This window comes from Typopeltis vanoorti, chromosome 2 (genome assembly GCF_054136105.1).
Source record: "Typopeltis vanoorti isolate ZY-2024b chromosome 2, IOZ_Tvanoo_1.0, whole genome shotgun sequence".
In the NCBI taxonomy this organism is placed as follows: Eukaryota; Metazoa; Arthropoda; class Arachnida; order Uropygi; family Thelyphonidae; genus Typopeltis; species Typopeltis vanoorti.
In genome coordinates, this window is record NC_143550.1 from 85,636,663 (window position 1) to 85,651,571 (window position 14,909).

General features: G+C 35.3%; 1 pseudogene; it reads left to right on the forward strand.

Moving 5' to 3' along the window:
• Positions 1–8,847: 8,847 nt before the first annotated feature.
• LOC150109222 (prohibitin 1-like) lies at positions 8,848–9,733 on the forward strand (annotated as a pseudogene).
• Positions 9,734–14,909: the final 5,176 nt, after the last annotated feature.

Below are 14,909 nucleotides of genomic sequence, written 5' to 3' on the forward strand. Positions count from 1 at the left end.
AATAATTCTACTTTTCACACTGAAGGCAATGATATACAATTCACCGAAATCGGCCAAGTGTAATCCAAATTTTGAGTGTGCTGGAAATTTAACAGAGCTCACCGTGTTCACTAACGAGCAAAGAACAAAGGACGTCGCCATATTTGCATTTGCTCTAGGGAAGAAAGACGAGACATGAAGGGCAACAAGTGCTTGAAGGATTTATTGTCTGACAGAAGTCATATAACTTGCATGAAATGCCATTGGAATCTTAACTTTACATGTTCCTGAATTTTCAGGCACAACATGCAACGCAAATCCAATGCCAAATGAGAGGACCGTAAGTATGTGTACTGTAGAGGGAACAAAGAAACGCAGCCATCCACTGGGCAACCGAGTACACCAGAGGTAGAATCGGCCAGCTTAGTAGATCTTGGACAAAATCTACTAAACTGGCTTTTTTATTACTAGAAGAATGTTTAGAGAATATTAAATCCACCTTAGTAGATCTTGTCCAACTCTTCATATTCGTAATTTTTTGTTATTTAGTTGTTCTGTTTATCAAAACAGATTCTGTTTATCAAAACAAAACAGACCAAATAATAAAAAAATCCAAATAATAAGACCAAATAATAAAATAATAAAAAATGGGGGTGCTTAAGGGTTAAAGCTGTATAACTGAGAGGAGACCTCCACATAGCCTTTAAACGAATGCGGAGAACCGACCAGGGCTTCTGACCTAATGTCCAGTCCTCACCTTCTCGTGGTGCACCCTGTTGGGTATCTACTTTGATACTGAATGAACGAGGATGGGCTGGTAATTTGGGATTTAGCCGACCAAATTGTATTCTTATTGGTTAAACCAAAATAAAAAATGATGGTACAACATGACAAAATTTCATGCCAGCTGGGGCGTCGCCCGGTTAAACAAGGCCCCTGTTGTTTTCGCCAGGGAACCAGGGCGAACAGCGAAAAGTCAGCTACTGGAACAAATCTGAAAACAAACCCCAACTCAACATCACCAGAGTGAAAGATCGGTACTATCAACGTAAGAAGACTGAATGGCAAAGAAATGGATCTAGCTGAGGAATTAGATAAGTACCAGATCGACATAATAGGGGTGACTGAAACAAAAAAGACCAAAACTGGTGAGATCTTTCTGAGCAATAAATACAAAATGTTATATTCAGGCAATGATAATCAAGGAAAAGAAGGAGTAGCCATAGTATTCAACACAAAATACGAGGCTAATCTTCTTGAATGGCAGTCAGCCTCAAGTAGAGTAATGTGGGCAAATATGAGAATGGGGAACTGGACAATGAGACTTATTTGTGCCTATGGTGGTCCCACAGAAGGTTCTTCTAAGGTAGAAGTGGAGGAATTTTTTGAGGCTTTAGAAAAAGCAACTGACACAATGAAAAAGGAAAAGTTGGTCCTTGTTGGGGATCTAAATAGCAGAATAGGAAATGATTGTGAGACATACAAAAATATTTTGGGAAAATTTGGAGAAAAGAGCAAAGCTAATAATAATGGCAAATATCTGTTGGATTTCTGCTCAGGACATGGACTGGTTATTACTAACACCATGTTCCAACATAAAAATGTGCACAAATTCACATGGAGAGAAGAGGCTAGGAATAAGAAAAGTCTCATTGACTATGTTTTTGTTGATAGTGATGTTTTCTCCCTGGTGCAGGACACCAGAGTGTACAGAGGATTTGAAATTGGAAGTGATCACTATTTAGTCTTGAGAAGGATAAAATTGAATTTCATATTGAAAAGAATAACATGTAAGAAAGTTTTAAAGCGAATAAACGTTGAGCAGCTCTCAGATGTGTACTGTAGACTAAAATACAGAAAGATTATTTGAAAAACAATGAAAGAGTTTGAGAACAGGAATCAAACCTTGGAGATTCAGTGGCAAACTCTGAAGAAAACATTGATTGATTCTGCCAGAGATGCATGTGGTGAGGTTGTGTGCAAGGATAAAAACATCAGAACTCCCTGGTGGACACAGGAAGTTAAAGAGGCAGTGAAGGAAAAGAAGAAAGCATATCAAAAGTTTCTGGCAAATAAGTCAGCTGTTACTCTTACAGAATACAGAGACAAATGTAAGAAAGCTAAACAGTGTGTAAAACTAGCTAAACAAAAGTCATGGGAGGACTTTGGCAAGAATATAGAAAATAAATATCAAGAATGTGGCAAAATATTCTGGAGGTTGTTGAAGAAGCTTAGGAATGGAGGAAACAGTGCTGTAAAAGGAATTAAAGATGATAAAGTTGACATGAAAACAGGAGAAAAAGATATCCTTTAAGCATGGAGTAATTACTTTGAAAAACTGCTAAATGAAACAAGCAGTGATGACAGCACAGTGATAAAAAACACTGACCAGGCATGCAGTCAGGAATACATATCCATACTTGAAGTAGAAAAAGCCATCAAAGGCTTGAAATGTGGAAAGGCAGCAGGAGTAGATGATATTCGACCAGAAATGCTGAAGTATGGTGGTATAAGAGTCTTACAGTGGCTACACTTCATAGTTCAGAAAGCCTGGACAGAGGGACGAATTCCCGATGATTGGAGTAGAGCTCTCATAGTACCCATATATAAAAAGGGAAATAAAACTGAATGTGAGAATTACAGAGGTATTTCCCTACTGAGTGTTCCTGGCAACATCTATGCAAGTATACTTGAGAAACGGTTGAGAAGAATTGTGGAAGAAAAGCTTGGTGAAGAACAAGCTGGATTCAGGCCAAATAGAGGCTGTCAGGATCAGATCTTCACTTTACGACAAATAGTCGAGAAAGCATGGAAATATAACAAAGATCAGTATTTAAGTTTTGTCGATTTGGAAAAGGCATATGACAAGGTGCCAAGCGAGAAGCTATTCAATACGCTGTAGTTATATGGTGTCAATGGAGCATTATATCAAGCAATACTTAGTCTTTATTTGAGTTGTAAGTCAGCAGTTAGAATTGAAGGAAGTACAGGAAGATGGTTTAATATTAAATCTGGTGTGAGACAAGGATGTACATTATCCCCTCTGTTATTCATTATCTATATGGATCACATTATGAAGGAATGTGGTATTAAACCTGATATCAAAATTGGAGATGTTAATGTTTTATGCGGATGATGTTATACTTCTAAATAAATCCGCTACAAGTCTGCAAGATTCTCTCACTAAATTGAATAGCTGTTGTAATAGATATGGTATGAAGGTCAGCAATAAAAAGACAAAGACAATGAAAATAGGCAGAATCATTGAAAATGTCAACTGTGTTGTGAATGGAGAACCTGTGGAACAAATAAAACATTTCAGCTACTTAGGCACGATTTTTACTGAAGATGGTAAATTAAATATAGAAATAGACAACAGAATCAGCAAAGCTGGTATGGTGGGAAGTCAATTGAATAAATTCATATGGAATAAGAAAGAAATTAGTCGGAATGCTAAATTAGCTGTATACAAGACAGTGTTCAAACCAGTTTTAACTTATGGATCTGAGAGCTGGGTCAGAAGTAATCTAATCTCAGGTGGTATGGTCACTTAAACAGAATGGGCGAGGAAAGATTAGCAAAACAAGTGTTCTCTGCCAAGTTGGCAGGAAAACGACCCAGAGGAAGACCAAGATATAGGTGGATTGATACGGTACAAAGCGCCTTAGACGATAGAAATATAAGATCTGATAATGTTGGAGTCTTGACAAGTAACCGTCTGATTTGGAGGAAAATTGTAGATAGGAAGTTAGTAATGATGTAATTTTTTCATGTAGTACTGTCATATCCTGTACACCCATTGAGGGTATTTGGCAGGAATTTGATGATGATGATGATGATGATGATGATGATGATGATGATGATGATGATGATGATGATGATAAAAAAATTAGCGAATATGAAGAGCTTGTTAAATATAATAATTAAACAATGGAAGAAGTCTTACAAACGGTAAAATACATTAAAATCAGCATTAACGTACTAACTGACAGGCAACACAAATTGATGAAAGACACATCCGAACTCAATTAAAAACTAATGAGATTCATACACCACCCATAAATGTCGTTTCATCTACATACTTCATTATGCACACTGTGACTAATATGAACCTTCAGAATGTAGTAGAACAAATGCATAATTATTATTATAACTTAGCAGTAGAAGAAGTGTTCCCAATGGTAAAAGACCTCAATAAAAAGAGTTAACGTACCGACAGGCAATAATTTGATGAAAGACACGTCCAAACTCTCTCAAGAACTTAACTCCCTAAAACTACAATACGAACTTTTAAATCAACAACAACAACATGAAGAAGATCTTGTCATAAACGGTCTTCCAGAAACTGCATCCACAAAAAATCTCAGAGACGTAGTTTTAAAGTTCAACCATGCAATTTATTCCCCCTACAGCATAATGATATTCAGACCATAAATCTGATTCCCAGGAAGAACAAAAAAACAAGGCTTTCACGACCCGCACCAGTCATAGTTCCTCTGACAAGCAATTCCACAAGAGATAATCTCATAAAAGCCAGCAAACTGAAAAAAAAACCAGCTGCAAAGGACTTAAATGCATCGCAAGACACCAGACTCTCTATTTGAGTATTTAATACTATGCAATCAGAATCTCTTGTACCAAGCAAGAAAGCAAAAACAGAAAACAATTATAAATTTTTGTGAATCATAGACGGCAAGATATTCTTGATAAAGTCACAGACTTCAAAGCCGAAACAAATAAAAAGCTCGGAAGACATAGATAGGCTGCCAGAGTGAAACAAGAGACTCCAAATTAGTTCAAAAAGAAGATCGTAATACAAAGTGAATGTGAATTCACTTAAAAAAATGAATGTGAACCGTCAAACAGATGTAATTACACCAGAATACATCAGCAATTGTACTTTTGACTCGCTTGATGCATGGACACAACACACAGTACAAGCAAGCGAGAGGACTCTCCTTTCTGCATATTAATATCAAAGGCATTCGAAAACGTTGGTTATTGTTACAGGTTTATCTGGGGAATTACACCGATGTTATTGATATATTGGTCCTAACAGAAGTATCCATAACTAATGACGAAGCGATTGCTTTCCAAATTCCAGGCTTCCAACAATATAGATCATGCTGCCAAACAAAAGGAGGGGTAGAATATTAATAATTATCGAACATAAATTAATATCAAAAGAAGCTGTCTATCGATTAGAGCATGCAGAAACCCTTGGCATCGAAATCATTAATACCACCAATTGACAGCATCCCATAATACTAAATGCTATTTAGAGGCCACCAAACTTAACATAATAAAATTCTTGCACAAAACGAACTCAATTGCTGGCTTTCACGTTACGAAATATGCCCAACCGAATACCTAATGATAATCAGCGACATAAACATAAATATTGCAAAAGAAAACCAAACCACACTGTACAATACCTATACATGCTATCCATGTATAACCTAATAACAACAATAACATCATGTACTAGTGAAGAAATATTCGTAAATACTATCACTGCTTCCTGCCTAGATCATATAAACATCCGAGTACCACCAAACAGTTACACTACATCAGTCATAAGCAGCAGATCATTACTTCATGTCTCTGAACCTGCACACAAATACAATATCCATGCAATGCTCCACATAAGAAAAGCAACACAAAACAATAACAGATGAAGAAATAGTCAACCATGAAATACGAAAAACCGACTGGGAACACATGGCATCAAATTCATCTCATAGCTTACATTAAACTCACACAACAACATTAAACTTACACTGGAGGAAATAGATAAGAAACCTGCAAAGAAAGTCAGAATTCGTTCACGAATAACCCAGCATCCTTGGAAAACACAAAACGTAATCCTAGAAATGCACAGAAAGGATGCTCTATGGAAAGAATTAAAGCGATATTTCAAATAACGCATCTTTAGAAACCGAATATAAGATAACAAGGAATCGCCTTACAACATAAATAGGAAAATGCAAAAACAAACTATTACAGAGACAAATTAACCCCTGAACAAAAATCATGAAACAAACCTGGAATCTGATCAACGAGATGCTAGATTGTGCTCCCAATACCACCGCCTCTGAAACCATTAAACACAGTTTCATGAAAGACGTAAAACCTATCCAACAACTAGCAAATGACTTTAACCAATACTTTCAGACTACATCCAAGAACTGCACAGAAATAATCCCCCAATCACAAAACGTGATCCTCCACTTGGACCACAATCAAAACAGAAATTATGATTCCCAACCATAAAACAAGCAGACGTCTCTTTATAATACATCAAATCAAACCAAACAAAGGCCCAGAATTGATGGTATAAGACCTAATGATATCAAGCAACACATAACTAGTTTACGCCCTATCCTACTGAAATTAATAAATAAAATATTTCAAACAGGACAGACACCAAGTATGCTAAAGATTGCCATAATCAGACCCATGGAAAACGAACTTTAATCAGCAATTACAGACCCCTATCAAACATTATTAATTATCAAATTATTGAGCAGATCATAATAAAGAAACTCACAGCATATACAGAGAACTTTCATATTAATCCCAAAACGCAATACGATTTTCATAAAAATAAGGGAACAACAGCTCTCTTGGAAGACTTTTCAGACGTAATTAACACCACCTTAGACGACAACAAAATTGCCATGGTAGTTTTTATTGATCTAACTAAAGCATTTGCAACACTCACACACCAACCTTTATTAGAAAAACAGACATGTTGGAAGAGATGAGCCTCTACTCAGGTGATTTGCAAACTTCCTTCAAAATAGAAAGCATATCACACATATCGGTAACCTGTGGAGTACTACTTGGGAGCTTTACTCTCCCCGACTCTATTCAGCATTCGCACAATATTAATCTGCTACCACTCAAAGGTAAGATATTCCAATACGCAGACGATACAGCAATAATATCCATCCACAATAACGCAAGCATAGCCCAAACAAATATCCACCATGACATAAATCTGATCATAGACTGGCTCACGAAAAACTCCATACACCTAAACTACAAAAACAAAATTAATGATATTCAGAAATCCATTGACTCAACCAGTTGATAACAAATATATAACCATCCAACATCCACTTTCCAACATAAAAAACACACAGAACAGCAAAACCACTACAATCACTCAGGTTGAAACAATACGATACCTTGGAATTCACTTCGATATAGATATGAACTGGAATAGCCACATAAAACATCTACACAACAAACTCCGAACAATAACTGACAAACTCTACAGGCTAAAAGACATAGTTCCCACATTCCTAAAAACACTAATATACAAAATACTATGCCAAAATATACTAAGATAAGCTATAACAAGGTATGCTTTCTGTGCACCCTACAAACTAAATAGATTAATGTTGTTACAGTACAAAATGAGGAAACTGAGCTTTTGGGAACAAAGAGACAATAACGACTTTATATACACTGCAATGTCAGAACACAAAATACTGACAACAAAACATTTATGTCACTATGCAGCTTTACTAAAACATTATTTCGATGTCAACTACAGGACAGTCAGAAATACATACCGTATAACAAGACCTCAGACAACTAATTATATCACATATAAATACAATAATTACTACTAAAAGGCCACGTGAAACTTCTACATCCCAGACATGATAAACAAATTACCTTTTGAATACAGAAACCTTACAAACTACAATAGCCAGAAAATAGCTCTAAGGACATACTATGAACAAGAGACACGCTCCCAAAACACCATGCAAACGCAATGAAACACAATATATTCGTTCAGACTTCCAGTTCAGCGACGCATCAAGACATTCCAAGTTGTTGTGTTTGTGTGTGTGTGTGTGTGCGGGCGCGTGTGAATTTCTCGATCAACGGCTGCAGTGGAAACCAAGCCAATTAAACATAGATTGGATTTCATAGCTTCCCAACACAGCAAATAAACAAAATGCATCTCATCTCATCCAAAATAAATAAATAAATAAATAAAAACATATCATATGTAATGAAATGAATGTAATGTACGTATCACATGTAAACAATTTTATGTAACTTCGTATCATATGCAATGATAAGTATGTAATGTATGCATCAAATGTTATAAATTATTATAATTATTATTGCGAAAAAAATATTAATATTATTATCAGAATACATGAATTTATCAAATGTAAAGAAATGTATGTAATTAAGTTAAGGAGATAATAAATCCCGTATTATTTTACAGTCGGGTACGAAATTCGGAGATCGAAATCCACCGAAATCCCCGAGTGTCGTACCCGGCTGTAAAATAATACGGGATTTAATATCCCCTTAACTTAATTTATGTCGCCGGAAAAATAGTCTCTTGGCGCTTTAAATGTAGGTAATGTTGAATCATATAAACACATGTAAATAATGTTGTTTCATATGTAAACAAATGTATGTAATGCATGTATCATATGTAATAAGTTATTATTATTATTATCGATTTTTTAAAATATTAGCATTGTGAAAAAGTGTGACATGCTGACAAAACAAATCTGTTCATGTTAATTGTGAGCTGAAATAAACTATAATTTGAATATAAATGTCAATGAGTCAATAAAATATATAATACAAAAAAATATTATTATTTAAAAAATCATTATGCACGTGCAAGTATCTGTTACGCACAATTGTATTCATGTAATGTATTATAAATATTACACATATAAAAATTATTATTTAAATTATATTGTAAGTTTATTGGTTTATGAGCACTGTGCAGGTGATCTGGAATGAAATTCTCGTGGAAAGACTAAATCGCTGTGTAAATGAATTAAATACTTTATGCAGTTTCTAATTTGAACAACGAAGGAGATGGCTACACAGTTCAGCACTATTGGGAAACTTGGTCTTGGTTTAGCTTTGTCAGGTGGAGTAGTGATCACCGCATTTTATAATGGGGAAGAAACACTGACTGTCCATACTTCTCCAAAGCAATTCATAAATATAAACCTGACAAAGGTCAGCCCACAGCGACTGAAAAATCAGACAAGTTTACAATGCTGGATTATGGATCTCAAGTCTATGTTGATGGCGGGTATCTGGGCAATATTTGATCTTCTGTATGGTGTCAAACCTAATGTTCTAGGCGAAAGAACTCATTTTCTTATTCCCTAGATTCAGAAACGTATTAGTTATGACATTCAATCCAGACTAAGAAATATTCCTGTGATTACTGTTAGTAAAGATTTGCAGGATGTGAACATAATTTTTTGAATATTGTTCACTTTCTGCAAATCTTTACTTACATAAAAGGGTACTAACGTCAATTACTAATGAAGTTTTAAAAGCAATTGTGACTCATTTTGATGCTAGAGAATTAATTACCAAAAGAGAAGTTGTCTCACAGAAGGTATGGGAAGAGCTCACAGATCGTGCGTCACACTTTTACTGGATTTTAGATGACATATCCATTGCTCATATGGCTTTTGTAAAGAATTCACTTAGGCAATAGAGATGAAGCAAGGTGCTCAGCAGGAGGCAGAGAGAGAGCTAGAGTTACACGAAATAACCACAGTTATTTTTGTAGAAGGAGATTCCCAAGCTGCACTTTTAGCAATGGTATTCGGTGATTCTGGAGACAGTCTTGATGTCTGAGGTCAGTTGCCTCAAAGCTGAGGCAGCTGAAGATTTTGCCTATCAACTGTCACTTTCTAAGAATCATATACATCTTCCTGCTGGTAAACAGAATCACTTATGAAATATTTTTTTGAATATAGGCTAAAAAATAATGTTTCACACATTTAATTTTTAATTAACAAGTTCTTCTCAAGGGAAAATAATGTTATATCATATATATATATATATATATATATATATATATATATATATAAGTATTTTATCTTGGGTATAATAAATGTTAAAGATCCCAAGCTATTTTAAACCTGGTTTTATTCCATTTCCCAAGTAAGCAAACAGACAAAAAAGTCAAGTTTGCTTCTGCAAGTGTTGCAAGTCTAGCTGACTCTGCACGTAGTGCAAGACCAAGGCAACTCATGGTAAAAGTTGATTAAGCTCTGATCACTAATCTTAATATTTACCCTTAATGCAAAGCACAACTCCTGGAAGAGATGTATGATGCTTGTATTAAAGGCAAGGGACCACTACCCAGACCGGTTTCGACCTTTATAGAGGTCTCATCAGTGGGAGCCAGAATAGAAATACCAATATTTTAGTAATACAGAGCTTATAAGTATTTTAACAGAACAGTTACCATAAGGTGTTTTTAACCTTATTAAATAAAAATCTCAGGAGGAGATATAAATGTAGAAAGAAAATAAATGTATAAATGTAGAAGGAGACCACATTTAGTCGAAACCGGTCGAAACCGGTCTGGGTAGTGGCCCCTTGCCTTTAATACAAAGCTTTGCATTAAGAGTAAATATTAAGATTAGTGATCAGAGCTTAATCTACTTTTACAATGAGTTGCCTTGGTCCTGCACTACGTGCAGGGTCAGCTAGACTTGCAATACTTGCAGGCGCAAATTTGACTTGTTTGCCTGTTTGCTTACTTGGGAAATGGAGTAAAACCAGGTTTAAAATAGCTTGGTATCTTTATCATATATATATATATATATATATTCATGAGCATTGACTCGGTTATATATATATATATATATATATATATATATTCATGAGCATTGACTCGGTTATATATATATATATATTTATTCATGAGCATTGACTCGGTTACTGTGATACATTTAAAAAGATATTTAATGACTAACAAACCGAGAATAAGTTAGAAAACTTTAATGATACAATTAGTTTCGGCTTATTATGGCCTTCATCAGGTATCTTTGTAGGTAGAAGAAACAATAATAAAAGACTGAAGATATTAAGAAAACTGAGAAGCACAGGTTAATTGTATTAGATAATTAAAAATAAAAAACGTTGTATTAAAATTCCAGTTGTTCTATTTAAGTGCCATTGTTTATTATATGCCTGGTAGTAGATTCTCGTGAACGTCAGTATTGAACAACAGCAGTATGGCTCTCAGAGATGTTACAGCTCAAATTACTGTTCAAATGTTCAGGATTAAGAACGATCTCCATGGATTCCAATATCTTTCTTTCAAATTCATCCTTGCAACGAAAATGTTTTCAGAGCTGTCCCAGGAAACTGAGTGACCTTGACAATTATCATGAGGATTGTTAGAGAAGAGAACATGGTTGGATAAGGCACTAGCATTTAATCCTTAATCCTGAGCATTTGAACAGTAATTTGAACTATAACATCCCCGAAAGAGCCATACTGCTGTTGTTCAATACTGGCGTTCACGGGAATCTACTACCACGAATATAATAAACAATGGCACGTAAATAGAACAATAGGAATTTTAATACAATATATATACAGGGTGTTCGGGATAAATTTGACATATTTATAATTAATTATATTTTTCCGTAAGTTACATGTATTAACACACACTTCTCTTCATTTAAAAGTTTGGACCCTTCTTCATTCATATACAAGATGTCAGAAAGGATGGATAGCTGGAACCCACCTGAATCATGGAAGAGAATAACTTGTATCATGATGATTCGTGCCCGCCATCAAAATAAGGATATTACGACTGCTGCCCAATGCTCCCTGAATACAGTAAAAACAATCAGGCATGAACTAGAGACTTGCAATGGTGACTACGAGGATGTGGCAAGAAGAAAGATCCCTAGCAGACGATCTGATTGCGTTCGTACAGCAGAATTCCTCGCAAATCTGCAGGAACAGGTGTTGAAGAACCCTGGCATTGGAATTCGGGCTTTGTTCGTGGAGTTGCTAACTGTAGTCAAGCCCTGGATAACAAGGGTAGCCAATGGTAGGCCTTATGTATGGCAGCAGGATTCGGCCCCTTGCCACACCTCTGGGAAAAGTCAAAAATGGTTGTCTGAAAATTTCTACGACTTCACCAGTCCAAATGTTTGGCCTCCAAACTCCCCAGACCTTAACCCCATGGATTATTTTGTATGGGGCGCAGTTGAAAAAGACACCAATCGCACTTCCAGTAATACAAAAGCCCAGTTAATGGATAAAATTAAAACAGTTTTTGCGGCCCTTCCCAGGGAGACTGTAGCATCAGCTTGTTCGAGGTTCCGAAGCAGAATTGAAGCTGTGATCGATGCTAATGGTGGTTATTTTGAGTAAATCTTGTTGATAGTATTGTAATTAACTCTGCCTGTAATGATTTTTTGTCAATTCATTAAATTTAATAGATACAAAGAAGATTTTCTTTTTCCTTACGAAACTGTCAAATTTATCCCGAACACCCTGTATATATATATATATATATATATATATATATATATATATATATATATATATATATATATATATATATATATATATATATATATATATATATATATATATATGATGTTGCGGTTAAAGCCTTTCGGCAGTTTAGGGATAGCTTTATGTATGCTATCATCTAGGGAAATGACTATGAGCAAAGCAAGGTAGTTTCCCGTTGCATTTCTTGCCGTTCTATATCCTATGACTATCCCCTGTGCGTTCACGGGGCCGGTTTGCCTGCTGGCGGATGAAAAACTGGTGGAAAAATCCTGCTGTCCATGCGCAGGATCGGCTAACTTGACTATGGCATTATTCTCATCAAATCAAACCAAACGAAGCCCCTAAATTGACGGATCAGACCTAAAGATATCATGCAATACGCAGTGATTAGCCTTGGCCTCATCTTACTAAAATTAATAAGTAAGATATTTAAAACCATACAAATGACTATTATGTTAAAGATTGCCATAATCATACCTGTATGATTATGGCAATAATTATTAAAAATGATTATTGTCATGGAAAATATGGAAAAGAAATAATCAATTATTACAGATGTATATGGATAGCAGGTATAGATTAAATTATTGAGCGGATCGTGCTTAGCAAACTCGCGACATATACAGAGAACTTTCATATTATCCCCAAAACACATTACTTTTTCTGAAGAGTAAGAGAACAACATCTCTTGGAAGATTTTAGAGACATACCTAATGTCGTATTATATAAAAACAATATTATGTGTATGTCGAATGGTAGCCTTTATCGATTTGACTAAACTATTCGACATACACATGAAACTTTATTAGAAAAGCTATGATATGTTGGAATAGGTTTGCCTCTGCACACGTGTTTTAGAAATTACCTTCAAAATGGATAACAAATCACAAGAATCGTGTCAACAAGTAGTACAGAACTACCAGTAACCAGCAGAGTGCCACTGGGGGGGGGGGGTCTTTACCCATTTCCATTGAACATCTATATGCACGAAGTTAACCACTAAATACCTCTCAAAGGTAAGATCATCCAATATGTAGTAGACACAGCTATAGCATCTACCCAGAATAATGCAAGCATATACCAAATAAGCATGCAACACGACTTAAATCTGCTCACTGACTGGCTCACCAAAAACTCCATATACCTAAACTCAGATACTACAAAATTAACGATATTAGAAATCCACTGAATCAACCAGTCAGTCATGCAGATATGAACTGGAACAAGCACCTAAGTTATCTACAAAATAAACTGTGGACAACAACTAGCAAAGTATACAGGTTAAAAGATATAGTTCCTACATACATATAAAGACTATTATACAAGGCATTATGGGAAAACTTACTAAGATACGCGATAATGATATACGCATTTCGTGCACGCACGCACACACACACACACACACACACACACACACACACACACACTAGTAAGTACATAGTATTATAGTATAAAATGATAAAGCTGATCTTTTGGAAACAAAGAGACGATATCGGATTTAATAGACACTGCAATGTCAGAACAACATATTCATTAATTTTTGTTGTATTCATTTTGTGTCAGATGGATGACTTCATAAACCGTTTCTGAAGCTCGGCGCTCTGTTTTGATAACGGATACACTCTCATAGAGTCATTGTATGACTGAGTAATGTAAACAAGAGGTTTTTTTTTATTTAATTTAATTTAATTTAATTTTTTTTCTGGTGGGTGACCTGTGTTTTGTCATTACAGCTATCTGTGTTGAAATTCTCTGGGAGAAAGAAAAAAGGAAGAATATTAACCGAAGAGATATATTTTTAAATTTTGATGTCTTTTTTAAAAAAAGTTTATTTTGGGCACTCTCCGTATTGTTTGTACTCTGGTGTAGAAAAATACTTCTCAAATTGTCCATGATGCTTACAGACAAGTCGCTTCTAATGGCTGTTTTCCTTCAAAAATCATCAAGAAAGCTAATTATCCTATGGGAAGACTTTGCTATTGCGTCTTTTGTTACTTATCATGTCGGCTTAATCAATTGAAGCTTAATCAATTGATAATGAAACTGAACAAGAGTGTTCCATTTATACTGTTACAGGTGGTGGGTTTTTCATCCATGGACATGGAGAAATTCACCACCACCAACAACAGATCTTTATTCATTTAGTGAGCTCACTGATGACTTGAAAGTGGTAACATTGTCAGTCACTTCCACTCCTGCCTCGAAGTCCTATAAATATTACATGCTTTACATGGATGTTGTGCCAAGCTGCAAATGAATTTAAAAACAATGCCTACAGCTGCAACAGATGCACTTTCAAATGGTTTTTCCAGTTCTTCCGTTTTTATCATTCGTATAAAGAATAACTGTATAACCTTTCGTGATTTCTTTTCAGAAAACGCTTTCTTTCAGCTACTCAGATTTTCTCCTTCGGGAAATGTGAAATTGGAAATATAACCTCCGTTTGCTTTAAAGAAAACGCAGAAAGAAAGTACACAGATTTTTCGTTCTCAAAAGATAACGGAGGTTATCTTTTCCAGCACTTACATGCTAATACTAACACCTAATACTAATTGCAGAAATATCGGTTTGCCTCCATTAGCTGC